Raw genomic sequence first — 27,388 nt, forward strand, 5'->3', positions numbered from 1 at the left:
TGGAAATTGGTCAAGGAGAAATACGACTTAGGACTAAGGAGAAATTTTCTGACAGTCAGAAAAATTAACCAGTAGAATGGCTTTCCTTCAAAAGTTGTGGATATTACATCACTGGAGATGTTTAAGAAGAGACTGGAGAGCCATTTGTCTGAAATAATATAGGGTCTCCTACTTGAGCAGGGGCTGGACTAGAAGACCTCCAAGGTTGCTCTGTTATTCTGTTATACTTCTGTTATCCTCCCAAATTCCCAACCAGTTAAGGAAGCTCAACTTTGGGAATTACAGGAGAAAGGAAAGTTATTTCTCCATAAATGCACATTGTTACAAATCTGCCACAATCTGCTCACCTGCCTTGAAACCATTGAATAAAATGAAAGGACATCCTTGCCTTGTGTCATGTTGCCTATGGTTCTATGCATCTTGGTCACTTCTAACGCAAACCCTTTGAAAGCCGGACAACCCAAATTATCACATGGCCAAATATTTTCATGCAACTTCTCCTGGAATCACATATATGCCCAAATCCAACACAATGCATATTTGTTTGCAGTTGAATGCAATGGGTGAGCCCAGTTGTTGATTATGGCTATGTACATTCTAGGCTATGACAGTTTAATCCAGGAGTGTCAAACTTGCAGTGTCAGGTGACGTGCCGCGACATATCACAACTGTATTTCCATTGCTGGCACGGTTTCAGCATGATGCATCCGGCCCACGGGTCAGCAGTTTGACACCCCTGATTTAATCAGTAAACCAAGATTCAAAAAGAGTGGCTTAGAATGATCTGTCCATCGAGAAGATAATAAGCTTCACTGGCAGCTCATAAATCTGGCTGTTTTCCAGGGACTAAGGAAACAAAGCTATGTAACTATTCTTAAGGATAGTGTTGCATGCTATACTCCATCAAAGAAATTCCACATTTGAGAAGGCCAGCAAAAGGTTAAGTCTACAAGTGAGGATTAAAATTTTCCTCAATGAACAGAGAACAGTTGATTAAAAATATAAAACTGTGTCAGCACCCAAAGGCCAGAATCTGCTAAAAAGTTGGCAACCAGCATCTGCTAAGAAGCACTGGGGGTCAGACTGATGTAAATAAACAGTGCACTCACCTCTTTTACATATTGTGATGCTACACAAACATAGAAATGTAGCTTTCATCATTCACATGAAATCAGGAAAATCCCACTAGTTCTGACATCTTGAATCAGTTCACTGTTTTCATCTCAAATCCAGTGAAATTTCCAGCAAGGTCGGTTTTTTGGTTTTTAAAAAAAGCTCTTTGTATTTATTCAAGGGGTTTTCAGGCATTGTAGGTCCTCTTTAGGAGATATGATAATAGCTGGGATATTTGCACCTTACTGTACATGTCTTACCCAGGAAGTTCCATATAATGGAACCATTTCAAAGAACAACACTGCCTTCTGATTAAGATGGAATGGCTATTATAAACCTGAAATTTAGAAAACTATCAATATTGCATATGGTGCAGACCGGGGAATAATGTGCTACACCAAAGCTCTTCACTTAGAACAGGGGTTGAAATCTGCCTTTAAGTGATATTAATTCCCCAGGCTGCCCCATGGTTTTCAACTGGAGTAATGCAAAGAAGATAAAGCAATGTAAAATGCTTTTCAAAGTTAGCTTCAAGGCATTCAAAGCCTTGCATTTTTCTTCCTCACCTTTAAAACTGGGGTTTTGATGCAAAGATGCAAGCATGGCTGAAATTCTTTGGCGTGTGTAAACACAGGAGGAAATTGGACTAAAAGATCCTAACAATTGTCTCTTAATTTTCAGTTCCCAGCAAAATGTGTCTACAAATTATAAAAACGTCTAAAATATGTGATGAGATTAGATTGCAAGGGTCAGGACCTTCAGGGAAAGCGAAATAAGCTGCAGGCATCTACAGAGGATTACACTGTGTTTGTTGCACAATGCCAGACTGTGGAAGCGCACAACGATAAAAGTGGGCCATTAAAACTCTGAAGCAAAGAATTCTCTCATGGAATGTGGCAACTGTGCTGGCCTATGTGATAATATCTAAAATAGTAAAAAGGTTTTTAGTTTATTTTTATGTTTCAATAGAACAGGGAGAGGGGAAAATGTATGTCCTCAGTTTCCTTAAATTCTTTCCAGTTGATTTTATTGTTTTCTTTGGAGTCGTCCACTTCAATTTTTTAATTTCGCTGTTAAATTCATTTTCGCATTAGACTGACTCATTACTGTTAATATTTTCTATTCTTAGTATTCTTTTTAGCTAAAATTCTTTGTATGTACCTTAAAAAATAATAACAGTTTTCGGCTATAGATCCATGGTTATATGTATTCCTGATTTGCTTTGTGCTGGTTAATGACCGTAATAAAGATAATGATGTGTTTTTCATTTTCATTATGCGGGTTTCCAAAGAAACAGATCTATTCATTTAAGCTAGTATAACAGTCCATTGAATTGTGTCCAAAACTAAAAAAAAAAAAAGGGGGATTTCCTTCTGTGTCATCTAAACTAAATCAAACATTAGTTCGAATTCTTATGATGTTTAAATGATTATATGAATATATTGGCTTTTAACGAGGATCCAGCTCAACTTTTTGAAACTTTATAGCAACACAACCAAGAGCTGAAAGATATCATAATCCATATTTCCCAAACTTGATTACACCAAAATCTGCTCTTTTTTAAGCTTTTTTTTTTTTTTTTTACTGGAGTCTGCAACTCAAAAATTCCATAGGGAAGACTGTATGGGGGAAATTTACCCAAATATACAACTATTAAACAAAATGAATGTTAAAAATACCGCACAGAATATTTTGTGTTTCGTTTAATGCACACGTGTATAACAAAAAAGAGAAAAGTCACAAATGGTCATGGAAACAGCCAAAACGAATTGAATGCTGGGCAACATTAGAAACTGAGTGAAGCTATATGGATCAATTTGTCTAAATTTAGAAGTGTATCTCTCAATCATAAATAAATGAATGATTTAAAAATGCAGATCCCTAAATAGGTTCTTTTTACATTTAAGTCGAGTACGTGATCCTAAATAATTTAAGACACTGATTAATTCAGAAATAATTACTGGAATTGTCTCATTGAGTCTTTCCATAATAGTTACTTCAAATATGTAAATACGTATACAGGTAATCACAGATGAGATTGACAACTCAGTAACAGAGTTGGAAGGGATCTTGTAGGTCATCTAATTCAACCCCTTGCTTAAGCAGGAGACCCTATACCAGGGGTAGGCAACCTTGGCACTTTTATGACTCATGGACTTCAATTCCCAGAATTCCTGAGCCAGCGTTGCCTACCCCTGCCCTATACCATTTCTGACTAGTGGCTGTCCAGGCTCTTCTTAAAAGCCTTCAGTGATGAAGCACCTAAAACATATAAGGAACGGTTGCTAGAATTGGGTATGTCTAGTTTAACGAAGAGAAGGATGAGGGGGGACATGAGAGCAGTCTTCCAATATCTCAGGGGCTGCCCCAAAGAAGAGGGAGTCAAGCTATTCTCCAAGGCGCCTGAAGGCACAGACAAGAAGCAACGGATGGAAACTCATCAAGGAGAGAAGCAACCTAGAACTAAGGAGAAACTTCCTGACAGTTAGAACAGTGGAACAACCTGCCTCCAGAAGCTGTGAATGCTCCAACACTGGAAGTTTTTAAGAGGAGACTGGACAGCCATTTGTCCGAAATGGTATAGGGTTTCCTGCCTGAACAGGGGGTTGGACTAGATGACCTCCAAGGTCCCTTCCAACTTTATTATTATTATCGATCATCACACAGTCAGCCAGATGTTCAGACTGGATTTGGCATTTTGTCTACCTATCGAGTCCTTACCCAGGACCTGGGATAGGCAGATGTGGATGTTTGATGGTATTACAGATCTCGTCGCAGGATGGAAGCAGTTCCTAGTAAGGCCGCCTTTTGCAATTGACTAATAGCGAATTTGTCAATGCCAATGGTGTCCAAGTGGTGCTCCAGTTGTTTTGGAATTGCACCCAAGGAGCCTATGACTATTGGTACTACCCTTGCTTGCTTTTATTATTATTATTATTATTATTATTATTATTATTATTATTATTACTACTAGTAGTAGTAGTACTACTACTACTACTACTACTGAGGGCAAGTTGTTCCATTGGGTGAATGTTCTCATTGTCAGAAAATTTCTCCTTATTTCTAGGTTGAATCTCTCACTGATCAGTTTCCATCCATCAATCATTAAGCGAAGCAATCGCAACGGGAAACCATGACTATGTTTACAATCTTTCAATATGACGAACTTCGTCAGTCAGAGCCAGTTAGTTAGGCAGAGAGTCAGTGGAATGTAGCATGGAATGTACCTCCCACACCAACCCCAGGGGTATCTTCCCCAAAGCGCATTGCAATATTCAATGAAGATTCTCAATCATTCAAGTGAAGTTGTCTGAAGGTCTAAAGTTGGCTCAAATTAACACGACAGTAACTCCAATTGTCACGATTCAACCTTCAGACAACTTTGCCTGGATGGCTGAGACTCTTCCTCGCATAAGTTGTGTTTTCCTTGTGATTGGCTAAAGAGCACCCATCTGGGGTTATTGCCTGGCCTACTATGCCTCTACTGATGGGGATGTTATGCATAAGAAGTGAAAAACTTCATGTAACCCCTTGTGGGAAGGTAAGCGCAATAATCATTAAGACCCATGTTGCATACGTTGTGACCCCAGCCAGGATGATCAGAATCTTTCTTCTATATTTCAGAGAAAAAGCTATCTTGGTTTGTTTCCTAGGCTATCCTAGGCCTGACTTCAGCTTTTGTCTCATGCCCCAAATGACAGGAAATCTTGCCTTTGTTGTGGCAATGAGACCTTGGGAGAAAACAAATGGCTGTAAAGCCCTATCAATTTCCAGAAACAGAAATATACAGGTGGTCCTAGACCAGGGATAGGCAACCTTGGCTCTTTTATGACTCGTGGACTTCAACTCCCAGAATTCCCGAGCCAGCCATGCTGACTCAGGAATTCTGGGAGTTGAAGTCCACGAGTCATAAAAGAGCCAAGGTTGCCTATCCTTGTCCTAGACTTACAGCATTTGTTTAGTAGTAGTAGTAGTAATGATGATGATGATGATGATAACAATAAAATTGAAGGGACCTTGGAGGTCATCTAGTCCAACCCCCTGCTCAGGCAGGAAACCCTATACCATTTCAGACGAATGGCTGTCCAATCTCTTCTTAAAAACTTCCAGTGTTGGAGCATTCACAGCTTCTGGAGGCAGGTTGTTCCACTGGTTAATTGTTCTAACTGTCAGGAAGTTTCTCCTTAGTTCTAGGTTGCTTCTCTCCTTGATCAGTTTCCATCCGTTGCTTCTCGTCCTGCCCTCAGGCACTTTGGAGAATAGCTTGACTCCCTCTTTTTGTGGCAGCCCCTGAGATATTGGAACACTGCTATCACATCCTCCCTCATCCTTCTCTTTGTTAAACTAGACATACCAATTCCAGCAACCGTTCCTTATATGTTTTAGCCTCCAGTCCCTAATCATCTTTGTTGCTCTTCTCTGTACTCTTTCTAGAGCAGTGGTTCTCAACCTTTTTAATGCCGCGACCCCCAACCGGTCGTAAGTCGAGGACTACTCAACCGGTCGTAAGTCGAGGACTACTTAACTGGGGCAGCACCGTTTGCAGAATGGGACTTTTGGCGGGCTCAGCAGGGCAGAGACAGCCTGGACAATTCCTATTGGCTTTTGAAAGCCAATAGAATTAGACTCTATTCAAGAGAGTCTATTCTATTGGCTTTCAAAAGCCAATAGAATAAAAGGGAGTAGCACAGGTAAGGAAAAGCCGGAAAAAATGGCGGACTGCGTTGTTTGGCGACCCCCGTGAAATGGTCGTTCGACCACAAATGGGGTCCCGACCCACAGGTTGAGAACCACTGTTCTAGAGTCTAAAGTTTCAATGCCCCTGAAAAAAGTGACATGACATGACCATTTTTCATGCTTACAACCACTGCGGCCTCCCCACAGTCATGTGATCAAAATTGGCAACTAGCCTGTACCTACGACGGTTGCAGTGTCTAGGGGTCATGTGATCACCTTTTACAACCTTCTGAGGCAAAGCAAAGTCAATGAGGAAGACAGATTCACTTAACAGTAACTTAACAACTGCAGTGATTCACTTAACAACTCTAGCAAGAAAGATCGTAAAATGGAGCAAAGTTCACAACTGTCTTGTTTAGCAGCCAAAAGTTTGGGCTCCATTGTGGTTATTAAGTCAAGGACTCCCTGTACAACTATTCCTCACACAGTTGACTGTTGTGCTAAATGATACTTAATACCAACACTAAACTTGGTAGCTCCACAGTCTGGGAGAGGCCGATGCAAAGTAGAGTGAAATGTAACCCAAGAAATTGTTTATCCAAATAAGGTTTGTACAAAAGGAGCTGGTGTGCTCTAAAGGCTACGTGGCACACACCTAAATGTTCTCCTCCTGGCTAAGGGAGTCTTCTTACTTCAAATGTAAACTGCAACTTTATCCAGATGTTGGGAAGCAATTCCCCTCGTCCTTCACAACTGAGCACCCTGTGGCTAGGTTTGAGTTAGGGACCTACAATTCAACTTCACCTAGCCCATTAGTGCTTGGAAAAATCAGCCTAAAATCCGACTTTTGAGATTCTCAAGATCAGGGCTTTCAACCTTTTCACCCACTGTACCACTTTTAGGATATGGCAATATCTGAGTACCACCAGTCGCCTAGCAAGGTGTCGAAAACTTGATGACCAAAAAAAAAAAAAAAAAAGGGGGGGGGAATGATAAAGTACAGGTAGTCCTCCACTTACAACAGTTCGCTTAGTGATTGTTCGAAGTTACAATGGCACTGAAAAAAGTGCCCCCCAAGCCACAGCCGAGTAAGACACCTGCCTGCCCGCCCGGCGGTGCTCTTCCTCCTGTCCAAGGTTTTCATTGTGAGCATTTCTGTTGAGGATTGGCAGTGGGGGTGGGGTGGGGGTGTTTGGTTTTTATTTCCCCCGTCTGCTGGATGGTTGCAGCAGGTTTTGGTCACTTCACATGACCCTGGGACACTGTGACCGTCATAAATATGAATCAGTTGCCAAGCATCTCAATGTAAATCACAAGACCCTGGAGAGGCTGCAACATTCCAGCTGATTGGCGCTTCTTCTGGGCTTAGCAGAAGCACCAGGATCAATGCCGAGCTCCAGCTGGAGCCTGGAGCTGATCCTGGCGCTTCCACTGAGCCCTGACAGCCCCAAAGAAGTGCTGATCCTGGTGCTTCCGCTGAGCCCTGACAGCCCCGCAGCTCCAGCCATCTCTCGCTCAGGCTTGTGCAGTGCTGCCACTGGTTCAGCTCATTCCCCTCCCCCACTACCCCTTTTCTAGGATGGTCATGTACCACCTGCCAGGTGCCAATGTACCATAGGTGATACCTGTACCACTGGTTGAAAAGCCCTGCTCAAGACGCAGCAACGACTTCACACCTCTTCCAAAGCCACGGAAACCATATTATAAAGTCCCCTCCTCACTCCCCCCTCCATATTTAAGTCTAATCTCTGCAGAAGACAGAGCTTCTCGGCCATTCAGAGTCATGCAAACACTAGTGAAATCTGATTTGTTTTTGTCTGCCGGGCTGCACTTCTTCTTTAAAAACAGTGGAAGCTAAATATTTATGGAAGGGTGACTGTTTGTTTAATTTCTCCACAGCAGCCGGCAGGGAAGAGGGCCGAAGTGACAAGCTGAAGTGACAAGCATCCCCAGCACCCGGCAGGAGATGGGGGAGGATGTTTCACCAAGGTTATTCTTCTTCTTACATTCGTCTTCTCTGCTGTACTTGCAGCTGAGGAAGCCATCCATTCACGAGGAGACTCCACATGCTTTTCTCAAATGGAGCTCTGGAAAGGGATGCGGAAGAAAAACACTCATTTATATCCGAGAGTGCCCGAGCCCACCACACTGGATATTTCTCTCCATCATTACTGCGTCTTCCACAATCCCCAAAAGCTCCATGAAATCACCACCTACAAGGAAGAAGACAATGCTTGAACAAATCTTCTCCTGCTTATATGTCACCCTACAGGTAGTCTTCGGCTTACCACCGCAACTGAGTCCAAAATTTCCGTTGCTAAGCGAGATGGTTGTATAAAGTGAATTATGACCTCTTTGGCCACCAGTTGTTAGTGAATCACGGCAGTTGTTAAGTTAGCAAGATGATTCATAAATGAATCTGGCCTCCCCACTGACACTGCTTGTCAGGAGGAGACAAAAGGTGATCACCCAACTGCAGGACACAGTAACTGTCATAAATACGAGTCAGTTGCCGAGCGTCTGAATTCTGCTCACGAGGATGCTACAACGGTTGTGTGAAAAATGGTCATGTCGCTTTTTCAGTGCTGCTGTAACTTCAGTCACTAAATGAACTGTTGTATGTCGGGGACTACCTGTATTCGTTTTCTCACTTTGAAGTGAAGCAAAATGCAGGTCACCCAAGCCAGCACAATCGCTCCTGTGTGGGGAACATCAATGTGTCAACAAACGGATGGGCCATGGTGGTGCGAGTGCAGCTTTCGAAGACATTTCTGGAGAGTGCTCAAGTTACGACTATAATGAGCACCCCCCACTGCAATCTTAAATCGTAAACCATGACCCAGTTTTACAACCTTTTTGGCATCCAAGTTGCCGGAGCGTCGGAAGTTTCCACGGAGAGTGGGGCTCCAACCATCGGAAGTTTGGATCACTCTTCAAAAATCAGTCATAAATTGAGGACTACCTGTATGGTGATTTTTCAAATTTTGAGTTAAGGAAGGAAGGAAAAAAGAGAGAAATAGAGTGGGAGATTACACCCCCCTCCACCCCCAGTTCCCTTCATTGTAGCTTTTTATGGTTCCTAAGGATAGAGGATAGATTAAAGCTTTAGTAAGGACAATGGTCAAAGCAGGACTGCTTTGACATGAAAGGAAGGATTGCTTTTTTCCTAATTAATTTATCTTCATAATGGAACAATGTCCTATTCTACTGTTCTGAGAATATGGACACAAAAGCAAAGTGATTTTTTTTCAGTCTAATCTTCCTTTGATGATGATGATGATGATGAGTGTTTATGTGTCTGTACAGAATCCTCCTATCTACTATTTGGGTAAGGACAGAAGTAACCTTTGTTTTGGGTGCTATATCTACCAAGAATGTATAGAAAGGACTTTTTCCCCCCAAGTATCTGGCTGGTACCTCCCAAGAATTTCCCAGGTGCCTCTAGAAATCCACACTGCCTAATGTGATGGCTACGTTTTATCACCGCAAACTGAAAAACAGACTATGGAGGATTCACCTCTATCACAACCTTGCAATTTAATGAGCCATGCAGAGGTCTAAGTGGATGGGGCAGAATCACATTTGACCCAGATTTCTTAGCTTTTCCTTTTTTCTTTTGATGTCCCTGTCGTATGAATTTATGCTGCTCAGCCTTATTTAAAAAAATTGCAACCAAATTGCACATACAAATTGCTTTGTATGCAATACAGGTACTGTACATGCAAAAACAGAGTCAAACTGGTACTCTTCTTTCTTTTCTTTTTTCCCTCCTCTCTAGCCAAACAAAGCCCAATGACACCACTAAAAGAGATTAAAGGGAAGAATAAACCACATTGGATGCTGGAAATAATAACAGGAGCTTTCATCATTGAAAACAATTTTGCCCATGATGACCGAAGTCTCTGATCTTCTGGCATGGAAAAAGCCATCATTACAGAGATGTGTTGTTTTTTTCTGCTTTTTACCTCTTTTTTTTCAATCTGTAAACTGTCTTAAAACACAAACCATCGCTTTCAAAACACTTGACTTCTCTGCATCTCCAGGGATAAAGCGTGTGGCGGGTTGGATTTTACTGTTGTGGTTATTCTTTTTCAGAAATGTCTTGTTGGCTTATAGGCATGACCAGCCTTCTGGAGACCACTGACTCACAGAAAATAACAAGATGCCACAACCTTGGCCCAAAATTCAGAAGCAGGAGATTCTTCTGCTCCACTCTGATGTGGAAGCCAGCTATTGTCTACTAGCGAGTCCTGCCAAAAACAAGTCTTGACCAGGAATTATCCTCCCAAGCCAACAAACTCATTCAACTTCAGCGAGTCCCAGAAGACTCTTCCTATTTTAACTCAGAATAACAGAGTGGGAAGGGACCTTGGAGGTCTTCTAGTCCAACCCTCTGCTCAGGAAGGAGACCCTATAGCAGTGATGGTGAACCTTTTAGAGACCGAGTGCCCAAACTGCAACCCAAAACCCACTTATGTATCATCAGGTGCCGGGTGGGCATGGCCGATTGGGTGGGCGTGGCCCATTGGGTGGGTGTGGCCCATTGGGTGGATATGGTGGCGGTGCTAACGGCAGACTGGGTGGGACTAAAAAGTTCAATCAATCAATTCCAACTTTACGAGATCTTTTTTTTCCCCGTGAGAAGTTGAAATTGACTGATTGATTGAACCCCCCCCCCTTTTTTTTTTTTTGCACACGGTGGCAAAGGCCCCTAAAGCAAAAAGGTTTTATAAAACCCAGCTGAAGGCCTAGGACTGGGGCGACAGCGCACGTGCCCACAGAGAGGACAAATGGCTGTCCAGTCTCTTCTTAAAAACTTCCAGTGTTGGAGCATTCACCGCTTCTGGAGGCTGGTTGTTCCACTGGTTAATTGTTCTAACTGTCAGGAAGTTTCTCCTTGTTTCCAGGTTGGTTCTCTCCTCCAACCGTTGCTTCTTGTCCTGCCTTTACAGGTGTTTTGGAGAACAGGTTGACCCCCTCTTCTCTGGGGCAGCCCCTCAAATACTGGAAGATTGCTATCATGTTCTTCTTTTCACTAGGCTAACCCAGGGGTAGGCAACCTTGGCTCTTTTATGACTCGTGGACTTCAACTCCCAGAATTCCTGAGCCAGCCATGCTGAGGGGAAAGGGAGAGGTTTCCATGCTGAGCCGTGCTGGCTCAGGAATGCTGGGAGTTGAAGTCCACGAGTCATAAGAGTCAAGGTTGCCTACCCCTGGGCTAGACATACCCAATTCCTGCAACCGTTTTTCGTATGTTTTAGTCTCCAGCCCCCAAATTGTCTTTATTGCTCTTCTCTGCACTCTTGCCTTACAACAGTTCATACAGTGACCGTTTGAAGTAACAACAGCATTGGGAAAAGTGGCCTGTGGGTGTTTTTCACACTTACAAGCAATGCAACATCCCCATGGGTCACGTGATCAAAATTCAGCCGTTTGGCAACTGACTCATATTTATGACGGTTGCAACTGTCCCGGGGTTATGTTCCGTGACCTTCCGACAAGCAAAGTCAATGGGGAAGCCAGATTCGCTTAACAACCCTGTTACCAACTGAACAACTACACTGATTCACTTCACAAACCGTGGCAAGGAAGATTATAAAATGGGGCAAAGTTCACTTAACAACTGTCTCACTTAGCAACAGAAATGTTGGGCTCAATTGTGGTCATAAGTCGAGGACTAACTGTGTAAGAATGAGAGTTAAGCAATCAGCCTTGGGCTGTCTTCATAGCTGAGGAAAGGACAACTCAGGATTAGTTGGCAGAGATAGAATTACCTCAACACTAAAGAATTCAGCAGCTTCCTCACCCAGAGGGCAAATTCCGAGCTTGGTGGGTCCATGTTAAAAGTGAAAATTCCACAGCGGAGGAAATGATAAAGTTACAGTGATAAAGCAAATGCCAACAGCTGTACAGTAGCTTCCTAAGCAAAATGGCATTTCCTTACAATATTTGTAATAAAGGAGCTGGACAGCACAGGGAAAGATATATTTTCCTTAACTCTTGCTTTTTTTTTTTAATAAGCATTCTTTAATCCAGTACTGCGAGTCCCCTGGCCTGCAAGGCGATCCAACTGGTCAGTCCTAGAGGAGATCAACCCTGACCACTCTTTAGAAGGCCAGATCCTGAAGTTGAAGCTCAAATACTTTGGCCATCTAATGAGAAGGAAGGACTCACTGGAGAAGAGCCTAATGCTGGGAAAGATTGAGGGCAATAGAAGAAGGGGACGACAGAGAATGAGATGGCTGGATGGAGTCACTGAAGCAATAGGCGGGAGCTTAAATGGACTCCAGAAGATGGTAGAGGACAGGAAGGCCTGGAGGAATGTTGTCCACGGGGTCGCGATGGGTCGGACACGACTTCACAATTAACAACAACAAATCCAGTACTATATCTTTCTGACTTAAGCAAGAAGGTAAGCAGAAGCATATGCAGACCTCCTTGTAGCTCACATCGAATCTATTTCCATGCAATGTGAAAAGGCAAAAAAGGTCTAACAAGGAAGGGAGATACATGAAAATACTGATTTAAACACAGAATAGACTGCAGCACGCACGCATACACACACACACACACACACACACACACATTAACAAATACTGTAATACAAAACAAAGGATTTGTAACTAAGCACTGGCTGCTAAAATCCACATCTAATCTAACTCCTTTGCTTCAGTGAACATCTGACACAGTTTATCAGTCTGGGCTGATTTCATATTAAGGCCTGCCTCATCAGGATTTTGGGATTGGACATACAATTGGAACTTGAAAACAAGATATGGAAGATTCACACAGAACGGTTGCCCAGTGGGGTGAATAAATTCCATTCCATTCCACTCCACTCCACTCCTTATACTATTCCTTATGCTATTCCTTATACTATTCCTTATACTATTCCTTGTTCTATTCTATTCTATTCTATTCTATTCTATTCTATTCCTTATACTATTCCTTATACTATTCCTTATACTATTCTATTCTATTCTATTCTATTTCTAGTCTAGTCTAGTGTTCTGTTCTACAGTAGTCCTCAACTTACAACCGTTCATTTAGTGACCGTTTGAAGTTAAAGCAGCACTGAAAAAAAAGTGATCACAGTAACAACCGTTGCAGCATCTGCCATCCCCATGATCACGTGATCAAAATTCGGATGCTTGGCAACTGGCTCAAAATTATGACGGTTGCCGTGTCCCAGGGTCACGTGATCACCTTTTGCACCTTCTGACCAGCAAAGTCAATGGGGAGGACAGACTCGCTTAGCAACCGTGTTACTAACTTAACAACTGCGGCAAGAAAGGTGGTAAAATGGGGCAAAACTCACTGAACAACTGTCTTGTTTAGCAATGGAAGCTTTGGGCTCCACTGTGGACCGTAAGTCGAGGACGATTTGTATTCTATTCCTATTCCACTCCAAATATATCAGTCATCAATTCCTATGCTGGTCACTGCAGGGTTAAAAATAAGATTCTGCTTTGGCTACAAGCCGGTGACTGTTGTTACTCACAATCCCCGCTCTGTTTGTTTTATTGCCAAGTTTTTTTCTCCTCCTTACTCATCCATGCACTTGTGTGAATGACTGAGCCTAACATATGCCCAGCTTCCTCTGCGATGATCATAACGCTATAATCAGTCAGGCATTTTGAGAAGAGTAACTATAATGAGAAAGTGGGCTTCCTATCGTTTGTAACAAGACAGGCCCTGTCAGGTTATAAAAACCTGCTGGACAGCAGCAGCAGCAGCGAGAAATAGCTTAACACAAACTGTACCCTCTTGAGCAGCGCCACTCTGAACACACACACTCCACGCACGTATCTGCACAGGCAATCGTGCCCACATATCAGCAGAAGGAAACAAGTAGTCATTACAAGCACGCACACAGCTCAAGCTCCCGAAAGGGGAATTTATACAAGGTGTAGATAAGCAGGTGCAAGGGATCCTTGACTTACGGACACAATTCAGCCCAAAATTTCTGTGGCTAAGTGAGACATTTGTTAAGTGAGTTTTGTCCCGTTTTAGGGCCTTTGTCATAGTTGTTGAGTGAGTCACTGCAATTGTTGTTATGCCAATATGGCTTCCCCACTGACTTTGTCAGATGTCGCAAAAGGGGATCACGTGACTGTTGTTCAATCTGTTTCTGAAAGCCTCCAGTGATGTAACACCCACAATTCCAGGAGGTGTGATGATTGTTAATTGTGAGGACTGGTCATAAGTCACTTTTTCCCCCAGTGCCGTTATAACTCTGAACAATTGCTAAACAAATGGTTGTGAGTCAAGGACTATCTCTACTATGGCACAGATTCCGAGAGACCTTACAATAATATCTTGTATTGTCCATTATCATAGCAGCGAGTTCATTAGTAAACCAATGACTAGTGATCAGAATAACATATGAAGGATAAGCTTTTTTTTCCCCCTTCTTGTCCTTTTAGTTGGTACCGTTAGCTTTTTTTTAAGCGCTTTGTTAAAAAGAAAAGGTATCAAATATAATGTAATACAAAAAGTAGCATCTCCATCCATGAAGAAGGGAGGCTTGTAGAAGGAAAAGAGATCCCGCTTCCTGTCAAGGGCTGCAAGAACTGGTGAATGTCAACCCAATCCAGGAAAAGTGTATTCTGCTAGCTCAAGTCACTGAATAACAGTCCACAGAAAGCACAGCACTACCCGAGACATGATGCTCACACTTTGGGAACTACATGGAGGAGGAGGAGGAGGAGGAGGAGGAGGAGGAGGAGGAGGAGGAGGAGGAGGAGGAGGAGGAGGAGGAGGAGGAGGAGGAGGAGGAGATGGTGGTTCAGAATTACATCAGAGGAGGAAGAGGCCTTCTCCTTCTTATTACTTTCTCCCTTTGCAGAGACTAGAGCAGGAGTAGGCAACCTTGGCTCTTTTATGACTCGTGGACTTCAACTCCCAGAATTCCTGAGGCAGCATGACTCAGCTTGGAAACCTCTCCCTTTCCCCTCAGCATGGCTGGCTCAGGAATTCTGGGAGTTGAAGTCCATGAGTCATAAAAGAGCCAAGGTTGCCTACCCCTGGGTTAGAGCATTGGAAGTATTATATGTAACATCATTCAAGAAAACTTGTTGTGTGGGAAAAAAACAACCACCTCCCACAAACGTCATGAAACTTAAAATGCATACACACCTCAGGAAGACACTCAAGCTGTGCGGAAGAGTGGGGGACACCTCATATTCTGATTATTCGCCTTTTTGCTGCTTTCCAGAATGAAATCTGACCATCACAGAAAAAATCTCCACCCCGTACTCCAATCATGGTGGGAAAATAATCCATCTTCAGTCTTACAAAACAAAATAAAAATCTCTCACCGACGTCAAGAATCAAGGAAATCAAGAAGGGGGGGGGGAGAGAACAAGAACTGCCAGAAAACACGCTGTTCCCCCCCTTTTTCCTGGTCAAGGCATTTTTTTTGTCTGCAGCCAACGTTCTCTGGAATCTCTGTTCAGCTTGCTAAATCCCACGGCCTTGGTTCTCCTTGAAACGAAAGGAACAAGATGCTGAAAATGCCACAGCCACGGAATTTGCCAGAGATGAGATGGAGACCTTGAGGAAGAAGAAACAAATAAATAGAGAATGTTACATCAGGCAGACTGCCGAGGGGGGGGGAGGAAGGAAGGAAGGAAGGACAGGGCTACAAATGGTCCTCAACTTGCAACAGTCCCCAAAGTTACAACGGCACTGAGAAAGGTGACTTATGACCATTTTTCACACTTATGAGCATTGCAGCATCCCCTTGATCACGTGATTTATATTCGGATGTTTGGCAACTGACTCACATTTATAATGGTTGTGGTGTCCCATGGTCGTGGGAATCCCCTTTTGTGACCTTCTGACTCACAAAGTCAGTGGGGAAGCCAGATTCACTTAACAACCGTGTTACTAATTTAACAACTGCAGTCATTCACTTAACAAATGTGGCAAGGGAAGTTGTAAAAATGGGATAAAATTCACTTAACAAATTTCTCACTTAGCAATGTAAAATTTTGCACGCAATTGTGGTCGTACAGTTGAGGATTGACTACCTGTAATTATTTACCATATGGCATATCATACATGGACTTGCAATACATAATAATATTTCGCCTGGAATAAAAAAAAACACACAGTAAAATATGAATGTTAAAAGCTGTTCATTTCTTGGGTGGCAGTATTCACAGGCAGTCCTCGGCTTGTAACAGTTTGTTTGGTGACCATTCAAAGTTACAATGGCACTGAAAAAAGTGACTTATGGCCATTTTTCACACATACTACCATTGTAGCACCCTCATGGTGATGTGATCAAAATTCAGATGCTTGGCAATTGGCTTATACTTATGACCTGTTGCCGTGTCCTAGGGTCGTGTGATCACCTTTGGCGACCTTCTGACAAGTAAAGTCAATGGGGAAACTGGATTCACTTAATAGAATAGAATAACAACTTTATTGTCACTTTGAATGTACACTAATCGGCATACATTAAAATGAAATTTCGTTGCATACAGCTTTCAAAGGCTCACCACCTCCGATATACACAACCAAATCACTTAACTCTTAACAGCTGCAGTGATTCACTTAAAAACTTTGGCAAGAAAAACTGTAAAATGGGGCAAAACTCACTTAACAACTGTCTTGCTTAGCAACAGAAATGTTGGGCTCAATTGTGGTTTTATGTCAGGGGTCTTCAAACCTGGCCCTTTTATGACTTGTGGACTTCAACACCCAGAATTCCTCATCCAGCGTGCCTGGCTGAGGAATTCTGGGAGTTGAAGTCCACAAATCAGAAAAGGGCCAAGTTTGAAGACCCCAGATGTATGTCAAGGACCATCTGTATATTAGCAGCAGAGCAGAGCACATCACGGGCATCCCTGCAAGGATAGAAATATAGGAATTCCAGCTGTGGTTAAATGGGGGGGGGAGGTGATACCTGACTGTATTTTGAAGCCCATTAGCCTAAAGACATTGCTTCCAGCCACAGGTGAGGCAAGGAATGGGCCTTTTGTAACCTTGCAGAACACTAGAGATAAGATAATCCATCAATCCTATGTTATCTGCCTGCCCACACAGTCCCAAAATGTAAAACAGAGACCACAGCCACTAAATTCTCTAATGCAATCCTTCCAAGGTTACATTTTTGAATAGGGTGTGATTAACACTCCCTCCTCCTCTCTAAAACAAAAATCACCTTTGTTCCTTTTATTTTTTCTTACTTGGAAGGAAAGTTTTAGCTGAGGGAAGTTTCCCATTCTTCAAAAGATGCAGAAAACAAGTTTTTCAGCACCAATTCACTTCCTCATCTAGCTGCTGCATATGGAACATCCGGTCAGGTGTGTCTTTAAAATTTCATGCACTTCCTCAATTCTAAATAACCAACCTTTGGAAAACACCGCGCTACTGTTCCTATGTGTTTTATGTAATCTATTTTATCCAAATGCCTACGTAGGTGACTGTGCTATTCGAGTAATTGGAAAATGATTGCAGGGCTTATACATGAATAGCTATACATTTTTTTTAAATCTGCTGTTAGTACAGAAATCTACTGAGCCCTGCCTGCGTATCGAGTTTCCCTAAATGGTTCACTAACTCTCCAAGAGGCATTTGCTGACTTGAGCTCAAATTAAAATAAATAAAACGGTTGATATGCTTTGAGCAGGGCAAATATACAGAAACATGTTCCACTTTGTTCCCCAAATTCCAATACCAAAAGAAATGCAAAATATCAGATACAATGGAATGAGAGGCAATGGAAAATAGCAGATGGAGACTTATCAAAAAAGAGATACAGCCTAGAACTAAGAAACGTCCTGACAGTGAGAACAATTAATCAGTGGAACGGCTTGCCTCCAGAAGTTCTGAGTGCTCCAACGTTGAAGGTTTTCAAGAAGAGATTGAACAGTCATTTTTCCAGAATGATATATAGGGCAGGGGTCTTCAAACCTGGCCCTTTTATAACTTGTGGACTTCAGCTCCCAGAATTCCTCAGCCAGGCATGCCTGGCTGAGGAATTCTGGGAGCTGAAGTCCACAAGTCATAAAAGGGCCAAGTTTGAAGACCCCTGGTACAGGATCTCCTGCTTGAGCAGGGGGTTGGACTAGAAGACCTTCAAGGTCCCTTCCAACTCTGTTTATTTTGTATCTCTCTATCCTTCGTTGCAACCCAAAATGATTGCCCACATAAGGGGTACAAATAAGTACCAAGGGTATATTGAGAAATCTGGAAATGAACTGAGCTCAAGTTAATATCAGAATGTCTCCCATTCTGTTGACATATTTTCTGGTTCCATTTTAGGCTGACTCAGAGAAATAAATCTTTTCCTCTGTAGGCTACATATACCCAACCCCTTTAACTCCTGTTTTTCCTTCCCCTTATTAGCTTGGTTGCTTTTCTTTGGGCACACTTCAGTTGTTTTTTTTTTTTTTTTTTTTTGTCCTTCGTTAACTAGGTGGCTCAGAACCAGATAGGGTATTATAAGCATGGTCTGACCAACACAGATGACTTTCCTGAACCCTAGTATTAGGCTTCTGTTGAGGCATCTTAGAGTTGCATTTTCTTTTGTTCTCTTTTTCCGCCAACCAATATGATGGCTCTGAAATGTCAAGGTACACATCTGGCTGCCTTTTACCATACGGGTAGGTCGTGGTGCCTCAACTGGGTAACAATCCAGTTACAACCAAGACTGACGCAATGCCAACCGAAAGTCAAGCTGGCAATTTAACACAGCCTTGGGCTGCAGACTTAAACAAGTAGTTGAAAGGAGATCTACAGGTCTCTTCCTTCCAAAGCGGAAGCCAGTGTAGATGGCCTTTTAACTTTTCCTTGGAAAATACTTTCCTTCCAAACTGTGAGTCTTTGCAGTAAATCATAATTTCATCAAAACATCAGGTGAATTGATCATATGATGCAGGCACACTCAATCCAAGAATGTCCTCTTTCACGACCCAGGAAACCCACCTTCTCTGACTAATAATAATAATAATAATAATAATAATAATAATAATAATGATGATGATGATGATGATGATGATGATGATGTTGGGAGGGACCTTGGAGGTCATCTAGTCCAATCCCCTGCTCAGGCAGGAAACCCTATACCATTTCAGACCAATGGCTGTCCAGTCTCTTCTTAAAAACTTCCAGTGCTGGAGCATTCACCGCTTCTGGAGGCAGGTTGTTCCACTGGTTAATTGTTCTCACTGTCAGGAAGTTTCTCCTTAGTTCTAGGTTGCTTCTCTCGATTAGTTTCCATCCGTTGCTTCTTGTCCTGCCTTCAGGCCCTTTGGAGAATAGCTTGATTCCCTCTTCTTTGGGCAGCCCCTGAGATATTGGAACACTGCTATCATGTCCCCCCTCATCCTTCTCTTCATTAAACTAGACATACCCAATTCCAGCAGCCTTTCCTTGTATGTTAGTCTCCAATCCCCTAACCATCTTTGTTGCTCTTCTCTGTACTCTTGCTAGAGTCTCAACATCTTGAGATCTGCCCTTTGCAAGGAGACGTACCCACACCCCAAAGAGAACTATGTGCTCTACTCTGATGTCATTCTGGAAGGCCTTGAAAACCTGGGCTAATCTCTCAGGCTTTGGGATAGGGTGGGCAGGATCCTTTATTAAATGTTTTTTTTTTCCCAATTAGATTGCATTGTCCGGATAGCTACCATTTTTACATCTTTGTAGTGTGTGTTGTATTTTGTAGATTGCTGTTTGTTTTATATGTTGAGCCTCCCAGAGTCACTTGGAATGAGGAGTGCCTGAATTTTAGGGAAAATAATAAAAAACAAACCGCTTGTGGGTTTTGCATCAAGAAGTCATAAGTCATGTTTTGCTACTTGTGCTCTATTGCAGGGCACATATTCCAAAGCCTAGTTCCCCTGTAGGAAAGAGGAAAGGGAGAGAGGGGGGGGAGGGAGGGGAGACGAGAGAGAGAGAGAGAGAGAGAGAGAGAGAGAGAGAGAGAGAGAGAGAGAGAGAGAGAGAGAGAGGGAGGGAGGGAGGGAGGGAGGGAGGGAGGGAGGGAGGGAGAAATGGAGAGGGTGAAAAGGGGAGATCATATATTGGTTTACTATATTTTTAGGATGACATTCTCCACAAAGCCTAATTTTCTCCTGCAAGATCCTCAACCATCCTTTTGGCTTTTCATCAGAAATGCAAAGAAGAATGACTGTCCCGAACTATAGAGCTTGTAGAAGTAGCCTCATAAAAGGAGACCAAGGCATTCAGTTTTTTGCTTGATTCTTCTCCTTTTCTTCAGTATTAAGCTGTCACAAACACAAACAAAAGCTCAAAAGATTTGCTATCTCTTGTTTGTTTCACCAGAACTCTTGATCTGGAGTTCTGCCTCCTTACATCCCTAGCTCACAAAACTGTTAAATGTATCCCTGCTAAGACTTTTTGTCTGGTAAGATCTGGGCTACATTACATTCTCATGTTTTTTGTAGTTTCATCTTGCTGGTTTGTTTGTTTTTTAATAAAGATGCTCCCACTTGAGACTTTTTGCTGCATAAAAAAGAAAGAAATACTAAACGAACAAATGGCTTTATGTCCGCTTGGAGAATAATACAGATAGTCCTCAACTTACAACAGTTTATTTAGCGACTGTTCGAAATTACGACAGCAGTTTTTTTTTAAAAAAAAAGTCACTCTTATGGCCATTTTTCACACTTACAACCACTGAAACATCCTCATGGTCACATGATCAAAACTCAGATGCTTGGCAACTGGTTCATACTTAACAACCGTTGCTCTGTTCCAGGATCATGTGATCCCCTTTTGTGACCGTCTGACAAGCAAACTCAATGGGGAAGCCAGATTCACTTAACAACTATGTTACACATTTAACAACTGCAGTGATTCATTTAACAACTGCTGTAAGAATGGTCGTAGAATGGAGAAAAACTCAATTAACAATTGTCTTGCTTAGCAACAGAAACTTTGGGCTCAATTGTGGTTGTAAGTCGAGGACTGCCTGTATTAACTAGCTAGTATTTTTCAAATTTGCCCAACTTTAAGATGCATGGACTATAATTCCCAGAATTCCTGAAGTCAGCACCGGCTGGGGAATTCTAGAACTTGAAGCCCACGCATCGTAGGTTTTCCAAGTTTGAAAAAGAGTGGACTAGCCTGCCATAAGACAGTGTTTTAATGTTTTTATTTCTGGCTTAGATGAAGAATTGAAAAGATGATCTCAAACAGCCTGATAACCCCGAGCTAAAAGGGGGTGACACTTTAAAAGAGAAATAGATCAAAAAAATATCTAGGCAGCCCTGATCAATGGGCCGAAGCAAGCAGAATGAAACTTAACTAGATTGTACAATTTTACATCTGGATAAGAAAAAAATGTGAAGCAGAAGTGAAAAATGAGGAAGACTAGGCTTGGCAGTAGTACATAGGAGAGGGACCGGGGTATCAATGCTTTCTAAAAATTGGAACATGAACCAAGATCGTGATGTAGCTGCCAAAAAGGTAAATGAAACCTTGGAAAATATGAACAACAGCACAAGGTCCAGAAAATGAGAAGTAACTGTTCCACTTTGCTCTTGTGAGGTGCTACTTACAAACAGTATCCATTTCTGGGCACTGCAATTGAAAAGAACATCAAGAAACTGGAATTAAAACTACAAAGATTAGGAATGGTTAAAAGATCCACTCTATCAGTCCATAGTGCTCTCCATTATGTGTCTCCATTGAAGGGAGCATCCAGAGGCTGCTGGAGTGGATAGCTATAATAAATTCAATGAAACTACATTGTCTTTATTATCATTATAACCAAAAATTTGGTCTAGTGCAGGGGTAGGCAACCTTGGCTCTTTTATGACTCGTGGACTTCAACTCCCATGGCTGGCTCAGGAATTCTGGGAGTTGAAGTCCACGAGTCATAAAAGAGCCAAGGTTGCTTAACCCTGGTCTAGGGATTAAGGCACTAGATTAGAAACTGTGAGTCTGAGTTCTAATCCTGCCTTAGTCATGAAAGCCAGCTGGGTGATTTGGGCAAATCACCAGGAGACCATGAATTTTAGTCCCGCCTTAGGCATGAAAGCTGACAGGGTGACTTTGAGCCAGTCACTGTCTTTCAGCCCAACCTACCTCACAAAGTGGTTGTTGTGGGGAAAATAGGAGGGAGGTGTGTTGGATATGTTTACAGCCTTGAGTTATTTGTAAAAATAATAGAGGGGATATCAACAAAAACAAAAATCTGCATGATAAAAACATGCAAAAACAGTTCTGGTTAGTACTTGAGCAGAAGAGCAGGGGGTTGGACTAGAAGACCTCAAAGATCCCTTCCAGCTCTATTCTGACTAACTGAAGATCAGCAGAGAACTCCAGAACTAAAAGGTTAAAAATTGGAGAAGAGGAAAAGCATCTTTTGTATTTTTCCCTAAGAAAACTAAATGGCTGCATCCAGGAAGTCCACAGGAATCAAGCTTAGCTAGGAGATTTACTGTAGTTGCTTAATTACATTATAGAAGAAAAGGAATTACTGCATAAGAACAAACTCAATTTGCAAGCTCTGAGTCAAATGGCTTTAAAAAACCATTTGACTGCTTCAAGGCTTTAGCACTAAATTGTCCCACTCAACCAATCAAGCTGCCCCCCCCTTCCCTTTGCTGGCCTTGATTAACTCAAAAGAAGCATCACCTGCCTTCAAGTGAGAATCAGCTGAATGCCCCTTTTCACAGACCCCAAGCATTTTCCACCCTTTCAATTCCCAACCAGCCTCAATCTGCAAACTGCTTAAGAAATCATCCTTTGGTGGTATGCAATGCAAATCAAACCTTGTTAACAAGTAAATTAAGAGCTACCAGGATCTTTATCTCCAGGGATCCATAAATGCAAATTGGATAAACCAGGCTATGCAAAGGGTTTAACTCTTTCGCTTCTTTTGAACCGCCATATGTTTGTGGATCTGATCTAATCTATGGCTGCCTGATTAGAAAAGGAGGCAAAAGGTGATCTTTTGAGTTAGCTTGTTAAAAAGCTATTCCTCTAGTATCGAATTTGAATTTGGGAGGAAACAAATATTGTTTACAGCAAGGATGGCTCCCTTTTTGCTACCTGAACAAGGGCAAAAGATATCCAATTTAAGCCTTTCAAACTGCTGGATGCTTTACTGAATGAATAGATGTTGTAAATGGGATTTTATTCTCTGAGGCTGTATCTCCTTCAGTTGCCAGGAGTCAATTGCACTTCATTTTTTTAAACCCTAATACAGTACTGTATCAAAACTTTTTTTAACTCCACAATTGCTTAAATTTCTAATGTTTTCTCTTTGAAAAGTACGCTTAGCTAACTGTATTTTCTTTTTTTTAAAAGGGGATAACTCCTTTAATTCTCAATTGTAGGAACAGTTTTAGATGCAATTCTGAAACCACTCAGCACCACATTCAGTCTAATTTGAATGTCTGGAGCCATCTTTCTCAACCTGGCCCTTTTAAGAGGTGTGGACTTCAACTCCCAGAATTCCTCAGCCAGCTATACTGTCAGGCACCTCAGTGTTGGCTAAAGCCAAGTTTCCCTAGCCAATCATGTTATCAGTAGTCAGAATGCTGGCTGGGGAATTCTGGGATTTGAAGTCCACGTCTCTTAAAAGGGCCAAGATTGTGAAAGCAGTGGCCCCAAGTCTTCTTTCACATTTGGTCTGATCACAGAAGACTTCAAGGTATTATTTATTTAGTATTTGGCATATCATATATGGACTAGCAATATAAATTAACATTTCAACTAGATTTGTAGAACCCAATAGAATATATTATAAAGATCTATATTCAAATATCAGTCACACTATTCCTTGGACTTTAGAGCTATCAATCTCAACAGTTTTCACACCATTATCTGGATTCCACCAGATCTGAAGATCACAAGAGTCAGTGACATTTACAAAAGTCAAACAATGGTATTGTCCTAATTTAGGTTTTGGCACATTTGCTACCTTAGCTATTTGTGCCTTTCAATAGGTCCTTTTATTTTGAACATACAGTTTCAATACCAGTTCTTCTGTTTTCCAGAGATTCACATAATTTGAAAATGATATATTCCCATAATTTTAAGGGCCTGCACTGAGCTGGATATTGGTTTTTATATACATTGTTGACAGAAACAAACTGTTTACTTATATTTTATTCTTTCCACCTAATATGCCCTAGATGTCAGTTAGCAGGCACATAAAAAAAATAAATGAACGCTTGCTCATGCAAGCAAATCTTAAGTCAAGATTATTGAAGTTCAATTTAACAGAGATGAGAAATCCTGGACAGAGTTATGACTAAACAGTGAACCATAAGGTCCCTTTCACTTTTAGGATTTTCACTTTCAAAGAGGTCATTTGAGTTCTTCCACTACAGCATCTGCTTTGTCTGAACATGGCAATTTTGCTCATCCAAGCAGTGGATCTGTCTTAAGAGCTTTTCTTACTCTATCATGATGTAAACACCACTTTTTAAAAGAGTCTTTGTGGAGATAAACCTGGGTTCTTAACTACCTAACACACTAAACCGCAGCTGAATTTGCCTCAACAAAACCACACCGATTTCTTGCACATGGAAAGCTAGCTTTTCTCCTCTTTCATAACTTAGCTGAGAGTCAGTCTAGTGTAGTGGTGAAGGCATCAGGCTAGAAACTGGGGGGCTGTGAGTTCTAGTTTTGCCTTGAGAGCATGAAGCTATCTGCGTGACTTTAGGCCTGTCACTCTCTCCACGCTAGGGAGAAAGCCATGGAAAACAACTTCTGAAATCTTGACAAGAAAATTGCAGGGACTTGTCCAGCCAGGAGTCAGAAACTGACTCACACCTCAAAAGAAGAAAAGAAAAAGAAAAGAAAGAAAGAAAAAAAGAAAGGAGAGTCTTGGCTAGCATCTTCTCCATCTCATCTCCCTGCAGTCCCCCCCCCCAACCCAACTATGTTCAAAATTTGCCTAAAGGTCACCCGTTTGGTAAACTTTGGCTTAGGCAATTGCCACTGGACACTTTTGGTTTGCTTCGTATGGAGAAGCATCCAACTATGAGCCCTGGTAGCCTGGTGGTTAGAATGCAGCATTGCAGGCCAATTCTGCCCACAGCCAAGAGTTCGATTCTGACCAGCTCAAAGTTAACTCAGCCTTCCATCCTTCCGAGGTGGGTAAAATGAGGACCCAGATTGTTGGGAGCAATAAGCTGACTCTGTAAACCGCTTAGAGAGGGCTTTAAAGCACTGTGAATATAAGCCTAAACCAGCTTAAGTTACAACAAAGTAAACTGCTTAGAGGGCTGTAAAGCCCTGTGAAGCAGTATGTGAGTGCTTTATTTGCAACCAGAAGTGGCCTCAATTTACAACCATTTTTATTGACCACTCAAAGATACAACAGCACTGAAAAAACGTATAACCAGTGCTCACACTTACGACATTGCAGCATCCTCAGTCACATGATAAAAACTCAGACACTTGGCAACCAGCTTGTATTTTAGAATAGAATAGAAGCTGGAAGGGACCTTGGAGGTCTTCTAGTCCAGCCCACTGCTCAAGCAGGAGAACCTATACCATCTCAGACAGGTGAATGTCTGAATGTTTTTTAAGGCTGTAGTATCTCAGGGCATGTAAGTGCCACTTGCAACCTTCCAAACTGGCTTTTAACAAGCAAAGTTAATGAATTCACAATGACCATGTGATTTAATAACCGCAGTGAGTCCTTTAACAAGCATGGCAAAAAAGGATGGTAAAATTGGGCACAGCTCACTTGACAATCTCCTTGCCTGGCAACAGAAATTCCCGTCCCAATTGTGATCATAAGCCAAGGACTCCCTGCGTAGCCAAGAGACAGAACCGGAAGCTTCTATGGTAAAATCCTTCAAACCTTCCTTATCTCTTCTTGAAAAAAACAACCTCCAGCAGCAGGAAGGGGGTTAACATTTGCAACCCAACAATATACAGGTAGTCCTTGATTTGCAAGCATTCATTTAGTGATGATCTGAAGTTCCAATAGCGCTGAAAAATGTGACTTATCGGTTGTTTTCACATAACCGTTACAGCATCCCCTTGCAGCATCAACATTTAGGCACTTGGCAAGTGACATGTTATTTATGACAGCTGAACTGTCCCAGGGTCACGTCATCACCATTTGTGACCTTCTCAGCTGGCTTCAGACATGCAAAGTCAATGGGGGAGGAGGGGAGGAATCAGATAGACTTAATGACTGCATGATTCTCTTCACAACTGCAATTTACTTAACTGTGGCAAAAGAAGATCATAAAATGGGGCAAAATTCATTTAACAACTGCCTGGCTTAGCAATGGAAATTAGGGGTTGGACTGTGGTTGTGAATCAAGGACTACCTCTATAGTAAAAAGTGTGGTTCAGGTTCTCCCCAGCTAGCTAGGTAAATCCAATTATTAAAAGTATCCTGGGAAAGGGCTTGTGGCCAAAATACAATCCTGCTTCTTCCTCCTTTGCAAGCAACTTTCGGCAATGCTGTACGGCGTGCACCCTTTTAATTGCAAACTTCATGCAACTTGCACCCAGTTCTTTTCAGCTTTTCTCAGCAGTCCAAACGGAAGTCTTGACACAGCTATTCAAGCCCCATTCTTCCCTGCGCCCAAGTGGTTCGGATACAGAGTCAGCGCAAGGACAAATTGCAGCTGCAAGTAACATTTCCAGTTGCCCAAATTAGTCAGATTTCATTCCAAACACACCTGGAGCGGGAAGCCGGCTCCCAAGGTAATTCACAGGCCTGAGAAAGTCACGGAGAGATAAAGATATTTGCAAGGAAAGCAATCTGCCCACTGTGCCTCCTTCATTCAGGATATTATCATCAACCACAGGTGCTTCGGATCTACTCCAGCATCAGAGAGAATGATGTGATTATCTCTCCTCTTCTCCCCTCAAAGATAAGGGATTATTTTAATGGTGGAAGATAAAGGATTGGTTTAATGGTTCCTGCTGGGGTCCCTTCCAGACATTACTCTGAGAAGCTGAGGACAAAACAAGGAATGACATTTTTTTCCCTGAGTCAAGATGCCAACTGTTGATGGATCTTCAAAAGAACTGGATTTAGCCACCACAAACGCTACTAACTTTTGAGGCCTAGCAACTTTCAATTCCAGCTTTAGCATCTGTCCCAAATGCTTAGTTAGGGAATGGAGCTTAATGTAAGAGGATGTTCAGTGAAAATATTCTGTAATTTTACTTTTGGGCATCTCTGGGAGAACAAAATATTTAAGCTTGAGATGCCAGCAAGGGTCTGCAATGAAAAGCTAAATTAAGACACAGACTAGGTTTTTAATAGGCAATTATCTGATTACATATAATATTACATGTACTGGACTTCCCACAATTGAGTCCAACATTCCTCTTGCTAACTGAAAGAATTAAGTGAGTCTTCCCCCATTTTACGATCTTTCTTGCCATAGTTGTTAAGTGAATCACCAGTTGTTAAATTAGTAACAGGGTCGTTAAGTGAATCTGGCTTCCCTATTGACTTTGCTCGTTGGAAGACTGGAAAAGGTGATCACATGACCTTCAGGCACACTGCAACCATCGTAAATATGAGTCAGTTTCCAAGTGTCTCGATTTTGATCACGTGACCATGGGGATGCTGCAACGGTCCTAAGTGTGAAAAATGGTCACCGGTCAACTTTTTTCAGTGCTG

The 27,388-nt window shown here is 42.1% G+C and overlaps 1 long non-coding RNA gene across 6 annotated transcripts in view; it reads right to left on the minus strand.

Moving 5' to 3' along the window:
* The window catches only part of LOC120304828, a 177,600-nt gene that overhangs the window by 109,984 nt on the left and 40,228 nt on the right, over positions 1–27,388 (minus strand). For 5 of the 6 annotated variants that reach the window (XR_005555851.1, XR_005555847.1, XR_005555846.1 and 2 more), the window contains exon 2: positions 14,929–15,345. This is a non-coding gene — a long non-coding RNA (uncharacterized LOC120304828). Of the gene's footprint in view, positions 1–7,796; positions 8,004–14,928; positions 15,346–27,388 lie in introns of all 6 variants that reach the window. The other variant, XR_005555850.1, reaches the window with a different exon arrangement.

This window comes from Crotalus tigris, unplaced genomic scaffold (genome assembly GCF_016545835.1).
Source record: "Crotalus tigris isolate CLP2741 ecotype Arizona unplaced genomic scaffold, ASM1654583v1 scf7180000017661.16357234195:1864864, whole genome shotgun sequence".
Lineage (NCBI taxonomy): Eukaryota > Metazoa > Chordata > Lepidosauria > Squamata > Viperidae > Crotalus > Crotalus tigris.